Source organism: Oryx dammah, unplaced genomic scaffold (assembly GCF_014754425.2).
Source record: "Oryx dammah isolate SB20612 unplaced genomic scaffold, SCBI_Odam_1.1 HiC_scaffold_28, whole genome shotgun sequence".
Taxonomy (NCBI): domain Eukaryota; kingdom Metazoa; phylum Chordata; class Mammalia; order Artiodactyla; family Bovidae; genus Oryx; species Oryx dammah.
Window position 1 is genome coordinate 15,112,101 of NW_024070212.1, and position 15,672 is coordinate 15,127,772.

Below are 15,672 nucleotides of genomic sequence, written 5' to 3' on the forward strand. Positions count from 1 at the left end.
TCCATTCTCGCGGTCGCTTTATTACTGTTTCCATTTTAAAATGGAAAAAACAGGGACACAGAAAGGTGAGTGACTTTGCTCAGCACGGCCTGTCATCAGGTTTGAACCCCACCTGTCATTATCCAGCTGTGGAACCTTGAGCTGGTTGGGTCACTTTCTGAGCTTTGATTCCCAGCTTTGCTACTCACTGCGGAGGTTGTGCAGGTAGCACTGTGCTTGGGTTACCCCTTGGGAGCTCAGTTCCCGGGACTTCTTCCTTTCCCCCCTCCCCGCACACCACACAGTCAGCAGCCAGTGAGTTGGGCCTGGAATTGAGCTTCTATTCCATTTTTAGTTTTTTTTTTTTCTCTCCTCTACCTTTCCCTTTGGTATGTATAAGCTAAACTTTCCTTTTTTTTGAAAGGGAATTCCTACTGAGAAATAAAGGAAAACACAGGACTTCCCGGGGTGGTCCAGTGGTTGAGACTCCACACTCTCAATGCAGGGGCCCAGGTTCAGTCCCTGGTTGGGGAACTAGATCCTGCATGCTGCAACCAAGAGCCTGCATGTGGCCCAAGGATGTGGCACAGACAAAAAAAAAAAAAAAAAGAAAAGAGAGAAAGAGAAAAATATCAGGCTGGCTTGCCTGGGGCTCACCACACCTACCTCTGGTCCTTTGTTCCCTCTCTCCCTTCCCTTCCTCCCTTCCTTTGTTTCCTCCGCAAGTGCAGACACTGACTTGCAAGGGCCCCCAGGCAGGTTCTCCAGGGTTCTTAGACCTTCCCAGAAGCTTCTCCCATCTTCACTAGGTCTGAGCCCACCTTGAACCTGGAGGGAGTGCTCAACTCGAATCAGCCCTGGAGAAGGCTCAGCTGTGCTCTTTGGTGTGTCTCTGGGGCCCTGAGCAGCTTCTCAGCACACCCCAGGATGCCGACCCCTTCTCACTCTGGCTCGGAAACTATAGAGGTTTTTCAATTGATAACCCACACATTTGGGAGGACCACACTCAAGAGGTACAAGCAGAAGTCAGGTGCAGTTCAGGGCTTGTTCAGACCAGATTTCCCTCTGTCAATCCTTCTTCAGAGGCCTTGCTTTCATGACATCGATGGGACTAAACCTGATCAGCTAAAAAAAAAAAGTCAGTTATTTTCAGCTTCCATTAAGCCAAGCTGGTACAGGCTCTCTCCTTCTTCCCTTCCTCTCTCCGTCCCTCCCTCCCTCCCTTTCTTTCACATTTCTGATAGTCACTGATTTAATCACTGCAGCAATTCCCTCCCTCCCGCCACCCGCTGGCAAGGGTTATGGATTTTATTCAGTACACAATGTACACAGTTGTTTTGGTCCCAGGATATAGTGACCTGTGGAGGCTGTACTTGTAATCAGGTAATTATTTTATTTGATTCTGTTTTTTTTTTTTTTTTTTCTAAATATCTCAGGCAAGCCCTGTTCCTGTGGCTTCAACCCCATCCCTTGAATGACTGCTGTATGCCCCGCTCTCAGCCACCCTGACCTTTCGGATCCGGTTCTTGGCATCACCAGGTCTTGCTCACTTCTGTGTCTTTGAGTGCTCTGTACCCTCTGCCTGGAACACCACTGCCCTTGCTGTTCTCTTGGCTCCTTCCTCCTCCGGCCTTGGTTCTTAGCTTATGTGTTGCTTTCTCCCCCACGTGCTTCCTCCCTAAGGTGAGATGTCCTTGCTCTGGAATTCCATATCCCCTTCTGTCTAGCCTTACCACACTGTGTGAAGGTCTGCTTCATCTTGCTCCCTGCTGCTCTCTGAGCTTTGTGAGGGCAAGTCCGGGTCCCTCTGACTTTTGTAACTTCCAGCATTCAGTGAAGTACCCATCACAGAGCAGGGGATGGTGAAGAAAGTGAGTGTTGCTTGTGTCTGACTTTGTGTGACGCTATAGACTGTAGCCCGCCAGGCTCCTCTGTCCATGGAGTTCTCCAGGCAAGAATACTGGTGTGGGTAGCCATTCCCTTCTCCAGGGGATCTTCCCGACCCAGGGATCGAACCTGGGTCTCCTGCATTGCAGGCAGATTCTTCATAGTCTGAGCTACCAGGGAAGCCCAATATTGTCAAATAAGTGAATGAGAGAGTGATCCATGGTTGGTCAGGAGGTATTTATTATCACCATGGAAGTGCCTGGGCTCTTGGGCATACGGGTCCTTTAGCTCAGATGCCAGACCCACAGTGGTGGCTCGGCCATGCTGACCTTGGTTTCCCAGACTGGGGAGGTGAAGCAGCCACAGTGGCTGAGCCCCAACCTGTGTTCCCTCCCCCCTCAACTCCATCCTTCTCCTTCTGTCCCTCCTGCCTTGCGGGTGGAGGGCCTGCCCCTGGTTCTCTGCAGTGTTTCACTCCCCTCCATCCCTCCATCGAGGCCTTGGCGGCCTCAATTAACTCCTTTCTGTTGGATTTCCCAGTTTTCTCCACCTTCGCCTGTCCTAAAACAGCTTCCGTTCCGTCTACTGACCCCTCAGTCACCATCTCAGTTTTCTCTTGCTTTTACTCCTTCACACCCTGCAATTGGACCTCCGCTCCCATCTCTTCTGAAACAGCTTCTTACAGGTCACCCACCGTGGACACGTCTTCAGTTCTCACTCCTGGCCTGCCTGCATCTGCAGAGACGACCACCCACTCCCTCTCTCTTGAATTCACTTTTCTTGGTTCTCCTGCCTGTCTGCTCCTGCCTTTTCTATTTCTGACTCCTCCTCTCCTCGTGTCCTAGAAATACAGGTGTTCTTCAGGCCCTCGCCTTCTGTTCTCTCTCTTCCCCACTTCCCTTGGTGAGCTCATCTTGATGTGGATGACTCCCAAATTTTCTTGCTTCGCTACCCATGCCACTAGTTATACTCAAACCAGCCTTGTCATAACCCCTCCAAGTCTGCTCCTTCCCTTCCGTGTTCCCTTGCTCAAACTGCAGCAGGGTGTTCAGGCTGAGACCGATCTCTCAGACTTTTGAAACCTTGACGAAAAATTCTCTGGAAAGGTCACAAGAAGTTTTGGTCTTTAGAAGTGATGACTTCAATTCTTTTTGGAGCAGGCAGTTCCTTTGTTTCAGAAAAATTGCCCAAAGCAGTCCTTTCATTATTTGCGGGTTAAGTAAGCATTTACCCATTGTTCTCAGGGAGAAGTGAAGTCATGGGGTCCTTGAGTGCGTTCCCAGCTGTCCAGTCATTCTGTTTGGTAATAGCGACTTTTGCATATAGCTGAGTCGGAGCTCTGTCTCTGAGCCTTTCTCACTTTCAGGGGTGGCGGTTGGGTGGGTGGCGGTTGGGTGGGTGGCGGGCAGTTGCAGGCAGAAGTGTTTCTTGAACCTTTGTAAATATGGGGGACCCTGAGCAACAGACTGCTGTTTGCTCTCCAGTGTTGGGTGTTCCTGTTGGGCCAGGATTCCGTGGGGCATCCAGAGCCGAGTGAAGACCGGCTGGCAGGAGGCATGGTCCCCACACCTCTCCGGGAGGGGAGACTGAAGCCAGAGCAGGCTGGCCCTGGTGCATCCCACCTGGATTGGACGGGCTGCAGGTCCTCTAGGCGTGTGACCGTGGTGTCCCTCCCTTCACTAGGCTGAAGGCAGCATGAGGGCGGGGACTCTGCGTCTGTCCGATGAGGTAATGAATGGGGAAACTGTGTGTTCTGCTGTCTCTGGGGTCATAGAGCAGGAGCACCCTCTCTTGGTAGGCTGGGGTTTCTCCCAAGGGCCCATCATCCCAGGAAGCAGATGCTCCTGGCTAAGGAAGGCAGATATCTGCCTGGCTATGGGGAAGTCATCTTTTTCCTCTGCAGGTGGACTTGGAGTGTGTTATGGAGGGCCTATGGGCCCTGGGAGTGGTCCCATCTCTGGTAGCTGGGGTTGTTTATCCTCTGTATGCTTGTCTTCCATCACCCTCAGAAAGAGTCTGAAGGCACAGCCAGTGGGCCTGCCCATTGGGTTTGTGGGGCTGGGGTGAGAGGCCTGCATAATATTACATGGCCAAATATTTAAAAGTTATAAGGAAAACAAACTTTTCTTTATAAATAATAAAATACCTTCTAACCTTCTACTTTGGCAAATATAACTTTATAACAACAAAACTAGGAAATATGTAACTCAAAGTTGGCAACATAATCAAAACTGATTGAATTTAATTTTGTGCATGTCCGGGTATTTTGTTAATGGGCCAGAGATGACTGGATAAGTAATAAAGACAAATACCATTCATAAATTATTATATAATTTCCATGGCATTGATTTTTCTTGTCTTTATTTTAATAAAATCACTAATTATATTGATTTGGTCAGGATTTTCCCTAGTTTGTGTGCTGTTGATAGCAATGAACTAAAGAATAAAAGTACAAAGAACAGTTTCCAAAAATACAGACCTTGAATTGTTTCATTAATTCAATGTAAATTGAAGCAAATTGAAGCAAATTTTCACTATCAAGTGAAAATTAATTACCATATATTTTCAAAGAAATCCCTTTTCTTCCAAAAATCATCTATTAAAATGCACACTACTGATCCTTTTGTAGTTCATAAGCGTGATGATTGGGTGTTCACGCTGCTGCGTGACATGTGCCTCCCTGCAAACCTTGTTACGACAACCGGCACATTACCCGTCTGACGTAAAAAAAAAATAATAAAAAATAAAATAAAATAAAATGCACACTACTAATTTAAATAGAAAAATATAGAAATGTAAAGCAAATATTTTGAATAAAGCTGATGACTTAAATTTTTATTTTCTGAAAATTCGGTTAAATCTTTTCTTTCTTTGGCTACACCTTGACTTGTGGGATCTTAGTGCCCTGACCTGGGATTGAACCCAGGCCACATAGTGAAAGCTTGAAATCCTAACCACTAGGCCATCAGTTGAATCTTATTACATGCTTTTATAAGCATAAAACTATTTCCAGCTCTAGTATTCAGCATTCTTCTGGTGGCCAGTGGAAAGAATCAGTACCAAGCTGTATGCGTTTCCATCTAGACCTCCACATTTACAAATCGAGGAGTAATACAAATGATTTAATATTGAAAATCTTTCTCAAAAATCACATGCAAAAGTTGCAAATACTCTGCTCATTCCTGAATACTTTATGATTGAAACAGGAAGAGAAGCAAGAACATCAACACCCCCTTCCTGGGAAAGGATGTATTGTCACAGATCTAAAAGGAAGGATCCGGCAGATGGATTGCTTTTTCTTTTTATTTGCTGAAGACTTCCTCAGGACTGTCTTCCTTGCCCTCTAAAGCAGGTCCATCTCTAGCTCTGGCTGCACCACGGCCACACCTTGTCCTGACCCTTGGCTTAGGTGTCTTTGACAAGGAAGCCATGGGGCCAGAGACATGGAAGAACACGGGTCACAACAGAGGATGTTTAGGGTTGTGCGCTGCACTGTGTGTGCCCTGAGCTATGCTTCTGAGAGAGGGAGGTGTCTGTGTGTATGTTTATTATTAATAGCTGTATTCTAACAGTATTTACATACCATACCACTCGCCCATTTCAAATGAATAGGTCAGTGGTTTTTAGTATGTTCACACAGTTGTGCAACCATTAGCACCAATTTCAGTGTCTTTTTTTTTTTTTTAATCAAAAAGAAATGCTGCACCCATGTGCTGTCGCCTCTCGTTCTCCCCTCTCCCAAGTCCCTGGCAACTACTAGTCTACTTCCTTCTGTATGAGTTTGCCTATTTTGTACATTACATATAAACAGAATCATAACATGTGCCTTTTTGTGGCTGACTTTTTTTTACTTAGCATAATGTTTTCAAGGCTTGTCCAAGTTGAAGCATGCATCAGCACGTCATTCCTTTCTGTGACTGAATGAGATTCCAGTGTTTGGAGAGACCACATTTTGTTTACCCAGTTTCCTGTTGATGGACGTTTGGACTGTTTCCACTTCTTGTGGCTATTGTGAACTGCTGCAGCGAACATCCCTGTACAAGCTTCTGTGTGGATATATGTTTCTGTTTTCTTGGAGATGTACTTAAGAGGGAATGGAATTGCTGAGTCACTCGTGTTCTTTACCAGTATTTCTGTGTATGCGTGTGTGCTTGGGTATATGCGTGTGTGCTTGGGTATATGCGTGTGCGCTTGGGTATATGCGTGTGCGTGTGTGCACGCATACAGGAGGTCCCAGGACAGGGCTCCTTGGCCTAGGTCTGAGAATGGTGCTGGCAGCCTAGTTTCTGCAGCACAGGGGGGAGTGAAAGCAAAGGCTTTTGTCACATTGGTGCTGGGCGGCTAGAAAGGCATGTAGGACCAGAATGGCAGCAGTCAGTCAGTTGCAATTTGGGTCATTTACACGAAATGTGGTCGACCTTATTTTGCAGTCCTCGTGTGGTGAGGTGTTACCCTCCTGGATTAGGGCCCTTGCTCTCCTCATCACCTAGGCTAAAAGTCTGCAGCACAGCTTCTGTGACTCTTGTCTCATCAATAGCTCTCCTGCCTGCCCTCTTCTCTGTACCCCCTCTGCCACTGTCCTAGTTCAGCTGCCTGCCATTTATTACCTCTTGTTTGTCTTCAGTATTTTCTGGTCACTGGTTTCCCTGGTGGCCCAGTGGTAAAGAATCTGGCTGCCAATACAGGCAGATGTAAGAGACGCAGGTTCAATCCCCGGGTCAGGAAGATCCCCTGGAGGAGGGCACGGCATTGCTGGGAGAATCCCCCTGGACAGAGGAGCCTGGCGGCTTGCAGTCCATAGAGTCGCACGGAGGTGGACACGACTGAAGCGGCTCAGCACACATACACGTATGCCAATGCAGGAGACACGGGTTTGATCCCTGGTCTGGGAAGATCCCGCAGGCTGCTGAGCAACTAAGCCCATGCACCACAACTATTGAGCCTGTGCTCTAGAGTCTGTGAGCTGCAACTGCTGAGCCCAGGCGCACGCTAGAGCCGTATATTGAAACTGCTGAGCCCGAGTGTGGCAACCACTGAAGCCTGCATATCTGGAGCCTGTGCTCAGCGACGAGAGAAGCCACAGCAATGAGAAGCCTGTGCACCACAACTAGAGTATCCTGAGCAGCAGTGAAGATCCAGCACAGCCAAAAATAAAAAACAAATAAATTAGAAAATTTCTGGTCACAGAAATAATGTATGGATATACAAACCCAACACATTGCAGAAATATAAAATCTAAAAAGTTGCACCTCCCTGCATACAGAATCCCCTCAAAATAACTGTCATAAACAGTTTAGTATATTCTCTTCCAACATTTTTATACACATATTAACATATTTTATTTCTTTTTAAAAACAAAAATAGGATAGTATTGTGTATACGGCTCGTTCTGCAACTTGTTTTTCTCTCCATTGGACTATATTAGATGTCTTTTCTAGAAAATACATATAAGTCTGCCTCATTCTTTTAAGTCTATTGTGCAGCTATGCAATAGTTTATGTAACCAGTCCCCTATTTATGGACATTTGCGTTATGGCCAAGTTTCTGCTATGATAAACAGTGCTGCAGTGTTTCTGTATACATTTCTCTTTATGCATTTGTGAGAGTTTGTCTGCAGGATAAACACCCAGAAGTGAAAATATTGGGTCAGAGAACACAGACATTTAATATTTCAAATAGATACTACCAAAGTTGCCTGCAGAAGTATTTGTTGTTCAGTCACTCAGTCATGTCCAACTCTTTGCGACCCCATGGACTGCAGCACGCCACGGTTCCCTGTCCATCATGATCTCCCAGAGTTTGCTCAAACTCATGTCCATTGAGTCGGTGATGCCATCCAACAATCTCATCGTGTTGCTCCCTTCTCCTCCTGCCCTCGATCTTTCCCAAATCAGGGTCTTTTCTAATGAATCGGCTTTTCCCATCAGGTGGCCAAAGTACTGGGGCTTCAGCTTCAGCATCAGTCCTTCCAATGAATATTCAGGGTTGATTTCCTTTAGGATTGACAGATTTGACCTCCTTGCCGTCCAAGGGACTCTCAAAAGTCTTTTCCAGCACCACAATTGAAAGGCATCAATTCTTTGGTGCTCAGCCTTTTTTTATTGTCCAACTCTAATATCCGTACATGACTACTGGGAAAACCATAGCTTTCACTATATGGACCTTTGTAGGCAAAGTAATGTCTCTGCTTTTTAATACACTGTCTAGGTTTGTCATAGCTTTCTCTCCAAAGAGCTAGTGTCTTTTAATTTCATGGCTCCAGTCACCATCCACAGTGGTTTTGAAATCCAAGAAAATAAAGTCTGTCACTGTTTCCATTCTTTCCCCATCTATTTGCCATGAAGTGATGGGACCGGATGCCATGATCTTTGTCTTTTGAAGCATTGCATGGTTTATAGAGTCATTATCAGTTCATGAGAACGCTGGTTTCCCTGCCCCTGCCAGCCCTGGATATCTTTGACCGCCGCCTTTGATCCGTTTTGGCAGCATGTCCTCTTGCCTCCCCTGTGGCATCAGCTTCCTAAAGCCCCCTCTACTTCCAGCTTCTCTCTATTTGCATGTCAATCTTCCATTACCTGGTTTTAATAATGACCTTGACAACTTAAAAAACCCCTCTAAAAAATTGAAATAGGCTTGTCCAGGACACCTTTATTCAGCCAATCAACACGTAGTCATTGCCTGTTAATCAGGTGCCAGGCACTGTCTAAGCGCAGTACTGAATGAGAATGATAAGGCCTCTGTTGTTGCGGAGTTTAATCCTTGTAGTGGGGGATGGATCACAAAGGAAGAAGCAGAAAATGATCGAGCAGTTAGTCTGTGTGTGAGGTCACTTCAACCTTGTGGACTGTAGCCCACCAGGCTCCTCTGTCCATGCGATTCTCCAGGCAAGAATACTGGAGTGGGTAGACATTCCCTGCTTCAAGGGATCTTCCCGACCCAGGGATCGAACTCGTGTCTCTTATGCCTCTTGCATCAGCGGGTGGATTCTTTACCACTAGCACCACCTGGGAAGCCCAACAGTCAGTTTACTTACTAGACAGTTAAGTGTTATCCTGAGAATTAATACAGGGAGACGTGATGGTTACTAGGAGGTTGGTTGAGGTTAAATGGTCAAGAAAAGAACTTCTGAGGAAAAACACATAAACCGAGCTCTGAAGGAGAAGAGCAAAGATTGGGGAGGAGCATGTGCAAAGGCCGGAAAGTAGGAAGGAGCTTGGCTTCTTAGTGCAGGGCATTGAGAGAGAATGATGGACGAGTGGGTGGAGTGTGGTTGCTGCCACTGCCCAACAGTTTTGCTGAGGAGGGGGAGGAAAGCTTGGGGCGAGCCCCTGGAAGGGGACATGAGACTGTGGGAAGATGTGTACGGACACGAGATGCTGAAGCATGCTTACGTGCTGATGGGTGGCTTGGGGAGAAGAGAAGCTCGTGATGCAGGTATGAGGGCTTGGGCGGGAGCTGTGTCCTTGAGGAGCGGGGGAGCGTGGAATCAAAGCACCCGGATGGACCTAGGACGTTATCCCTCCTCACAGGAGGGAAGCAGACAGGCGGTCTTGATGTGAGTAGGCCAGTGGTTTGTGGTAAGGAGAGGAGGGGGTTCCTGTCAGATTGCACCAGGTTTTTCCCCAGGAAGTAGAAAGCAAGGTCATTGGCGTGGTGGTGGTATGAAGTGGCAGGGGTGGGAGGAGAATGTGGGAGGTGTGAAGAGTGAGAGGAGGAGAGTGTATATCACTTTGGAGTCTGGGGAAATGTCATTCTGTGGAGGCAGACAGGGCTCACTGAGCATGTGGGTGCTCACTGGAAATGAAAAAAAAAATTTTATTTGGCTGCGCTGGGTCTTTTGTTGCAGCATGGGGAATCTTCCAGTCGCAGCAAGCAAACTCTTAGTTGCCACACATGGATGTGGAGTCTAGTTCCCTGATCAGGGATCGAACCTGGGCCCCCTGTCTTGGGAGTGTGGAGTCTTAGCCACTGAACCACCAGGCAAGCCCCTCATCTGAGCTTGACTTACAGCTGTGCCCAGCTGTTGATTCGGAGGGAAGCCTTCTGTTCTTCCAGGCCCAGCAGTCCCACTCCTAGCTTGGCTCGCTCACTGCCTTGGTTGGGAGCACGAGATAGGAACCCAGGTGAATTCTGCACCTGAGAGCTGGCAGGAGGAGGCAGGCGAGGAGGGAGGGAGAGCAGTGAAAGAAAACCAAGCAGGCCCATGTCCCCAGCTCAGGAAGTCAGTGACCCTGGGCAGTGGCAGGAACCCTGGCAGGGCCAGAGGCTAATTTTAGAAGGCCTCCAGGTTCCATTGTTCCGGGTGAAGCTGGGCAATAGAGGCGGTGGCTTGGGGCGGTAATACCAGTGTGGGAAAGGAAGCGAGGCTTCGTGTGAGAAGGATGGAAACTCTGAGGGTGGTGTGCAGGTTTCGGCCCTTGGGGACGCTCTGCCCCGGTTCCCACGGGGCAGGTAGGAAGCCACCCCTCCCCTGACTCCTTTCTTCCATCGTCCTGCTGAGCATGTGGTCGGCTGGAACCCTCAGCGCCCACGCCCGCTCCAGCACTGTTGACCGCGGTCAGCTCTCAGGCCGGTGGAGGGTAAATGCCAGTCCATCGGAGGAGCTCAGTGGCCCTGTGCGACTGTCCCCACTGCTGGTGAGGCAGCTAGGTCCACTTTACGTGCAGGGATTTGAGGCCCAGATGCAATGAGTGGCTGCCCAGTGTCTCACTTTGGCAGCTGTGCCCTGTCAAGATCTACCGGCTGGTGGTTTAGTCGCTGTTGTGTCCGACTCTCGCGACCCCATGGACTGTAGCCCGCCAGGCTCCTCTGTCCATGGGATTCTCCAGGCAAGAATACTGGAGTGGGTTGCCATTTCTTTCTCCAGGGGATCTTCCTGACCCAGGAATTGAACCTGGGTCTCCTGCACTGCAGGCACGTTCTTTACTAAGCTATGAGGGGAGGCATGACCTACCGGGGGATTCCTAGATTTCTGGAAGGATAGAACACTGTTGTTGCCCTGGTGAGGTTGGCTGCTGTTCGCATAGCAGACTGTAGGCACAGTGGAGATGCTTTTCTGAGAATTCATGTAAGAAGAGAGGCAGTGCAGGGATCCAGGAATGGGCCCCCTCCAGGTGCTAGCTGCGTGACCTTGAGCAAGCCATTTAATCTCTGGGAGACCCCAGGTCCTCATCTGCTATCTGGGCCCCAGAATCCCTGGCTGGTTCTCAGCTTGGATGAGATAACGTGCTGGAAAGCACTGCACAAGAAGGAACTCTAATCAACATGGAGTCTGAGGCCACATCAAAGGCTGGATTTTTGTCTCAGCCCAAGGGGAAAAGGCTTGCTTCTCAAAAGGAGAAAGGATTCTTTGTAATTATGTGAGGGTTTCATGGCTAGGTGGATCTTGTTAAAGTCTCATGACTGAAGGGCACACAGGGGAGAGGGATGAGGCATGCCCAAGCTAGGAAAATTCCAGACCCCGTTGGTCTCCAAGGTTCTCTCGAGGTGGAGAGCTCTTACAGGCAGGGAAAGCCATTCAAGAAGGCCACTTGCATGATTTAGAATTCTGAAGATGATTTGCTAGCTGGGTATGTTCTTTGTTGCTTAATAGGTTTTTTCCAGTTAATTCTCCTGGGTTCTTTCCATTTCCTGGGCAGAAGGAGTCAGCTTTAATATATCCCCACTGGCAATAAGCTGCTGCCTGGTGAACGGAGGTGAGAAGGTGAAGATTCAAGGGGGAGAGAGGACTTAGGGAAAGGATCTCAGCTTCAGGGTTGGAGGGAAGTCAGGCTGTCCTCAAGGTGACAGCTGATCATTCTTACTTCTCTTATTAGCTGGCGAAAGCCTACTTAGCCTTTAAATCAAAGGTTGAATAATGTCCCCTCTGGGAAGACTTCTCCAGTATTATCAGACAAAATTAATGAGCTGTCTTCTATGCCCCTATATCAATAAGGATGCTTTTAGATGCAAGTAAGAGGAAATTCCATTTATTATCTCAGATGCCTAAGAATTTCAGAAGTAACAGCTTCAGGAATGGTTTGATCAGGACGGCGGCTCTTTTCGTCATTAGTTCTCTAGATTCTAGCCTCTTCAGATGTGTTGGCTTTGTTTTCAGATTGATTTCTCTCAAGGAGTCAAGATGGGTGGCCAGCAGCGATAAAGACTGCATTCATCCTTCTTGACTTAAGGGCATAAAGAGAAAATGTGTTCTTCCCCAGCCATAGAGCAAAAGCCTTAAACCCCACTGTGGTTAGACTGACATAAAGTGGATAAGAGAATTCACACACCAGTTCATATTAGAGCTTCTCTTCCTGAATCAGTCAGTGTGTGGTACAAGCAATGAAATTATGCCAGGCAGATCACCTTGGAACCGGAGTGAGAGCAATCTCATCCAAGCACGAGGCTCCTACAAAGTAGGAGTGGGGTGGTTCCCAGAGGGAGAGTTTTTAGGACAGAGATGAGGGCAATTATTGCCGGGAATGTAACCAACTAATGCCCACTATACTCCCACGGCACTTGGCAGACTGTGCTAAAATCGGGTGCATTTTGTTAGGTTCTCCAATTCCCCTTAATTGTGTTGAAGCTCAGTTTATCGTTTTTTCTTTTATAGACTGTGCTTTCACTATTGTATCTGTTGATCGATAGATTCAATACAATCCCAATCAAAACCCCAGTCTGACCCAAGGTCACAAAGATTTTCTCCTATGTTCTCTTCTAGAAGTTTTATAAATTTAGGTTTTACATTTAAGCCTATGATCCATTTTAAGTTGATTTCTGTATGTAGTGTGAGGTATAGATTATTAGATTTTTTTTTTTTGCATATAGATATCCAGTTGTTCTGGCATTATTTATTGAAAAGACTATCTTTTCTCTACTGAATTGCCTTTCCACACTTGTTGAAAATCAGCAGTATGCCTAGGAGTGTGTGCTAAGTCACTTCAGTCGTGTCCGACTCTGTGTGACCGTGTGGTTTGTAGCCCACTGGGCTCCTCTGTCCATAGGGATCTTCCCCAGCCAGGGATTGAACCGGAGTCTCTGAAGTCTCCTACATTGCCAGGCAGGTTCTTTAACCACTAATATCACTGGGGAGGCTCTGTGTACACATATGTCTAGGCCTATTTCTGCACTCTCTATTCCTTTCTATTGATCTATTTGTCTACTTTTTTAAAACTCCACAGTCTTAATTATTTTAGCTAGATAATTAGTCTTCAAACCAGGTAGTAGAAATCCTCCAGCTTTGTTTTTCAAGGTTTTTTCAGCTCCTCAAGGTCCTTTGCGTTTCCACATTCATAAACTTTAGAACAAGCTCATAAATGTCTATAAAAAAGCTGGCTGGGGTTTTGATTGGGGTTGCATTGAATCCCATAGACACTTTGGAAGAACTGGCATTTTAACATCCTTGAGTCTCTGATCCATGACTGTGGTATATATCTCTCCACTTATTTAGTTCTTCTCAGCCATGTTTTGTAATTTTTAGTGCACAGATGTTGCATGTCTTTGATCAGATCTACCCCTACGTCATAGTTTTAAAACTACTGTAATTGTCATTTATTTTGTTGTCATTACTTATTTATTGCTAATAAGTAGAAATACAATTGAGTTTTGTATATTGATCTTGTATCCTGCAACTTCGTTGAATTCACTTATCATTTTCAGTAGCTCTTTTAGAGAACTTCATCAAATTTTCTCCATCAATGATTATGTCATCTCTGACTAGAGACAGTGTTTTTTCTTTTTTCGCTTTGTTTTGTTTAGTCACTAAGTCATGTCTGACTGTTTTGAGACCCTCTGGACCATAGCCTGCCAGGCTCTTTTGTCCGTGGGATTTTTTCCCAGGAAAGAATGGTGGAATATGTTGCCATTTCCTTCTCCAGGGGATCTTCCTGACCCAGGGATAGAACCCATATCTCCTGTGTCTCCTGCACTGCAGGTGAATTCTTTATCGCTGAGCCACCAGGGAAGCCTAAAGGCAGTTTCACTTCTTTCAAATATGGATGTCTTTTATTTCTTATCTTGTTGCGCTGGCTGGAAACTTTAGTACCATCATCAGAATAGGTGATGAGTTTGGATGTCACTCATTCCCAGTCTTGGGCAGAAAGCCCTTAGACTTTAACCATTATGTATGCTGTTAACCATAGTTATTTTTGTAGATGCCTTTTATCAGACTGGAGAGGTTTGTTCTATTACTGGTTTGCTGAAGGTTTTTAATCAGGAATGTATGTTGGATTTCATCAAATACCTTTGCCACATCTAAAAATATCTCTTTTTCTTTTTACATTTGTTATTAATAACATAGGGAATTATATTGATTGATTTTCAAATGTTAGACCAATTTTGCCTTTGTTGGCTAAATCTCACTTGATCATGGTATTTTATCCTTTACATATATATATATATATATATTCTTTTTATATATAGCAAAATTCAATTTGCTAAATTTTGGTGTTGAATTTTTGTATCCATGTTTGTGAGGAATTTTGGCCTTGTTTTCTTTTCTTATAATGCCTTTGTCTTGTTTTGGTATCAGAGTAATTCTAGCTTCATAGAATGAGTTAGGGATACTTCCTCCTCTTCAATTATCTGGAAGAGTTTGTGTAAAATTGGTATTATTTCTTCCTTGAATACTTGGTAGAATTCATCAGTCAAGACATGCAGGGCTGGGGTTTCTTTGTGGGAAGATTTTAAACAAGGAAATTTCCTTAATAAATATAGGATTATTCACATTATCTATTTTTTTCTGTATGAACTTTGGTAGTTTGCGTCTTTCAAGCAATTTGTCCATTTAAGTTGTCAAGTTTATTGGCACAGACTTGTTTTCAATATTTCCTCATTATCTTCTTAATACCTAAGGATATGGAGGTTTGTTACTTTCTCAGTCCTGATGTTGATGACTTTTTGTCTTTCCTCTTTTTCCTGATTGATTTGGCTAGAGATTCATCAATTAAAAAAAATATATGTTACCAGTTTATTTAAGGATATACAGAGATACTCGGGGCAAGGTCTGGGAGGGCCCCGAGCACAGGCATCTCTGTCCCTGTGGAGCTGGGGAACGTTGTTCTACCACGATGTGGATGTGTTCACCAACCTGCAAGCTCCCCGAACCCTGTGCTATTGGGATTTTATGGAGGCTTCCTCCCATAGGCATGGTCAATGTTAATTAACTCCATCTCCAGCCTCTCTCCCTTCTCTGGAGGATGAGGAGTGGGACTGAAAACTTCAGGCTTCTAATCACAGCTTGGTGTTTCGTGTGACCAGCTGTTATCCTGGAGTCAGAGATTCATCAGTTTCATTAATGTTCTCAAAGATGCGGCTTTTGGTTTGATAGATTTTTTTTTCTTAATTTTTTAGGTTTTCTATTGCATTGATTTCCACTGATACTCCTTTCTTTCATTTGCTTAGGTTTTTAATTTTCTCTTCTTTCCTTCACTTTTTCTTTTAAAATATGGAATGCGTTCACCAATTTGCCTGTCATCCTTACCCAGGGGCCATGCTAATCTTGCCTGTATTGTTCCTGCATTCGCAGGCGGATTCTTTTCCACTAGCGCCACCTGGGAATCCCTGTATGGTTCCAATTTTAGTATATGTGCTGCTGGAGCGAGCACCCCAACTTCTTAACATTAAAGCTAAAGTCATTTGTTTGAGATCCTTATTCTTTAAAAAAAAATTTTTTTTGGCTGTACCTTGTGAGACCTTAGTTCTCTGACCAGGGATTGAATCCACATACCCTGCAGCGGAAGTGCAAAATCTTAACCGCTGAACGATTCTTTATTCTTTTCTAATACAGGTATTTGGTGCTATAACTTTTAAGCATCATTTCGTGGCAAA

The 15,672-nt window shown here is 45.7% G+C and overlaps 1 non-coding gene and 1 pseudogene across 1 annotated transcript; one reads left to right on the plus strand and one right to left on the minus strand.

Annotated features, from left to right (window-relative positions):
* Positions 1 to 4,483: 4,483 nt before the first annotated feature.
* On the plus strand, positions 4,484 to 4,589 carry LOC120857147. Its single transcript, XR_005719614.1, has one exon. It is a non-coding gene; the product is annotated as a small nucleolar RNA U13 (small nucleolar RNA).
* A 10,694-nt stretch (positions 4,590 to 15,283) lies between these two features.
* On the minus strand, positions 15,284 to 15,449 carry LOC120857102 (annotated as a pseudogene).
* Positions 15,450 to 15,672: the final 223 nt, after the last annotated feature.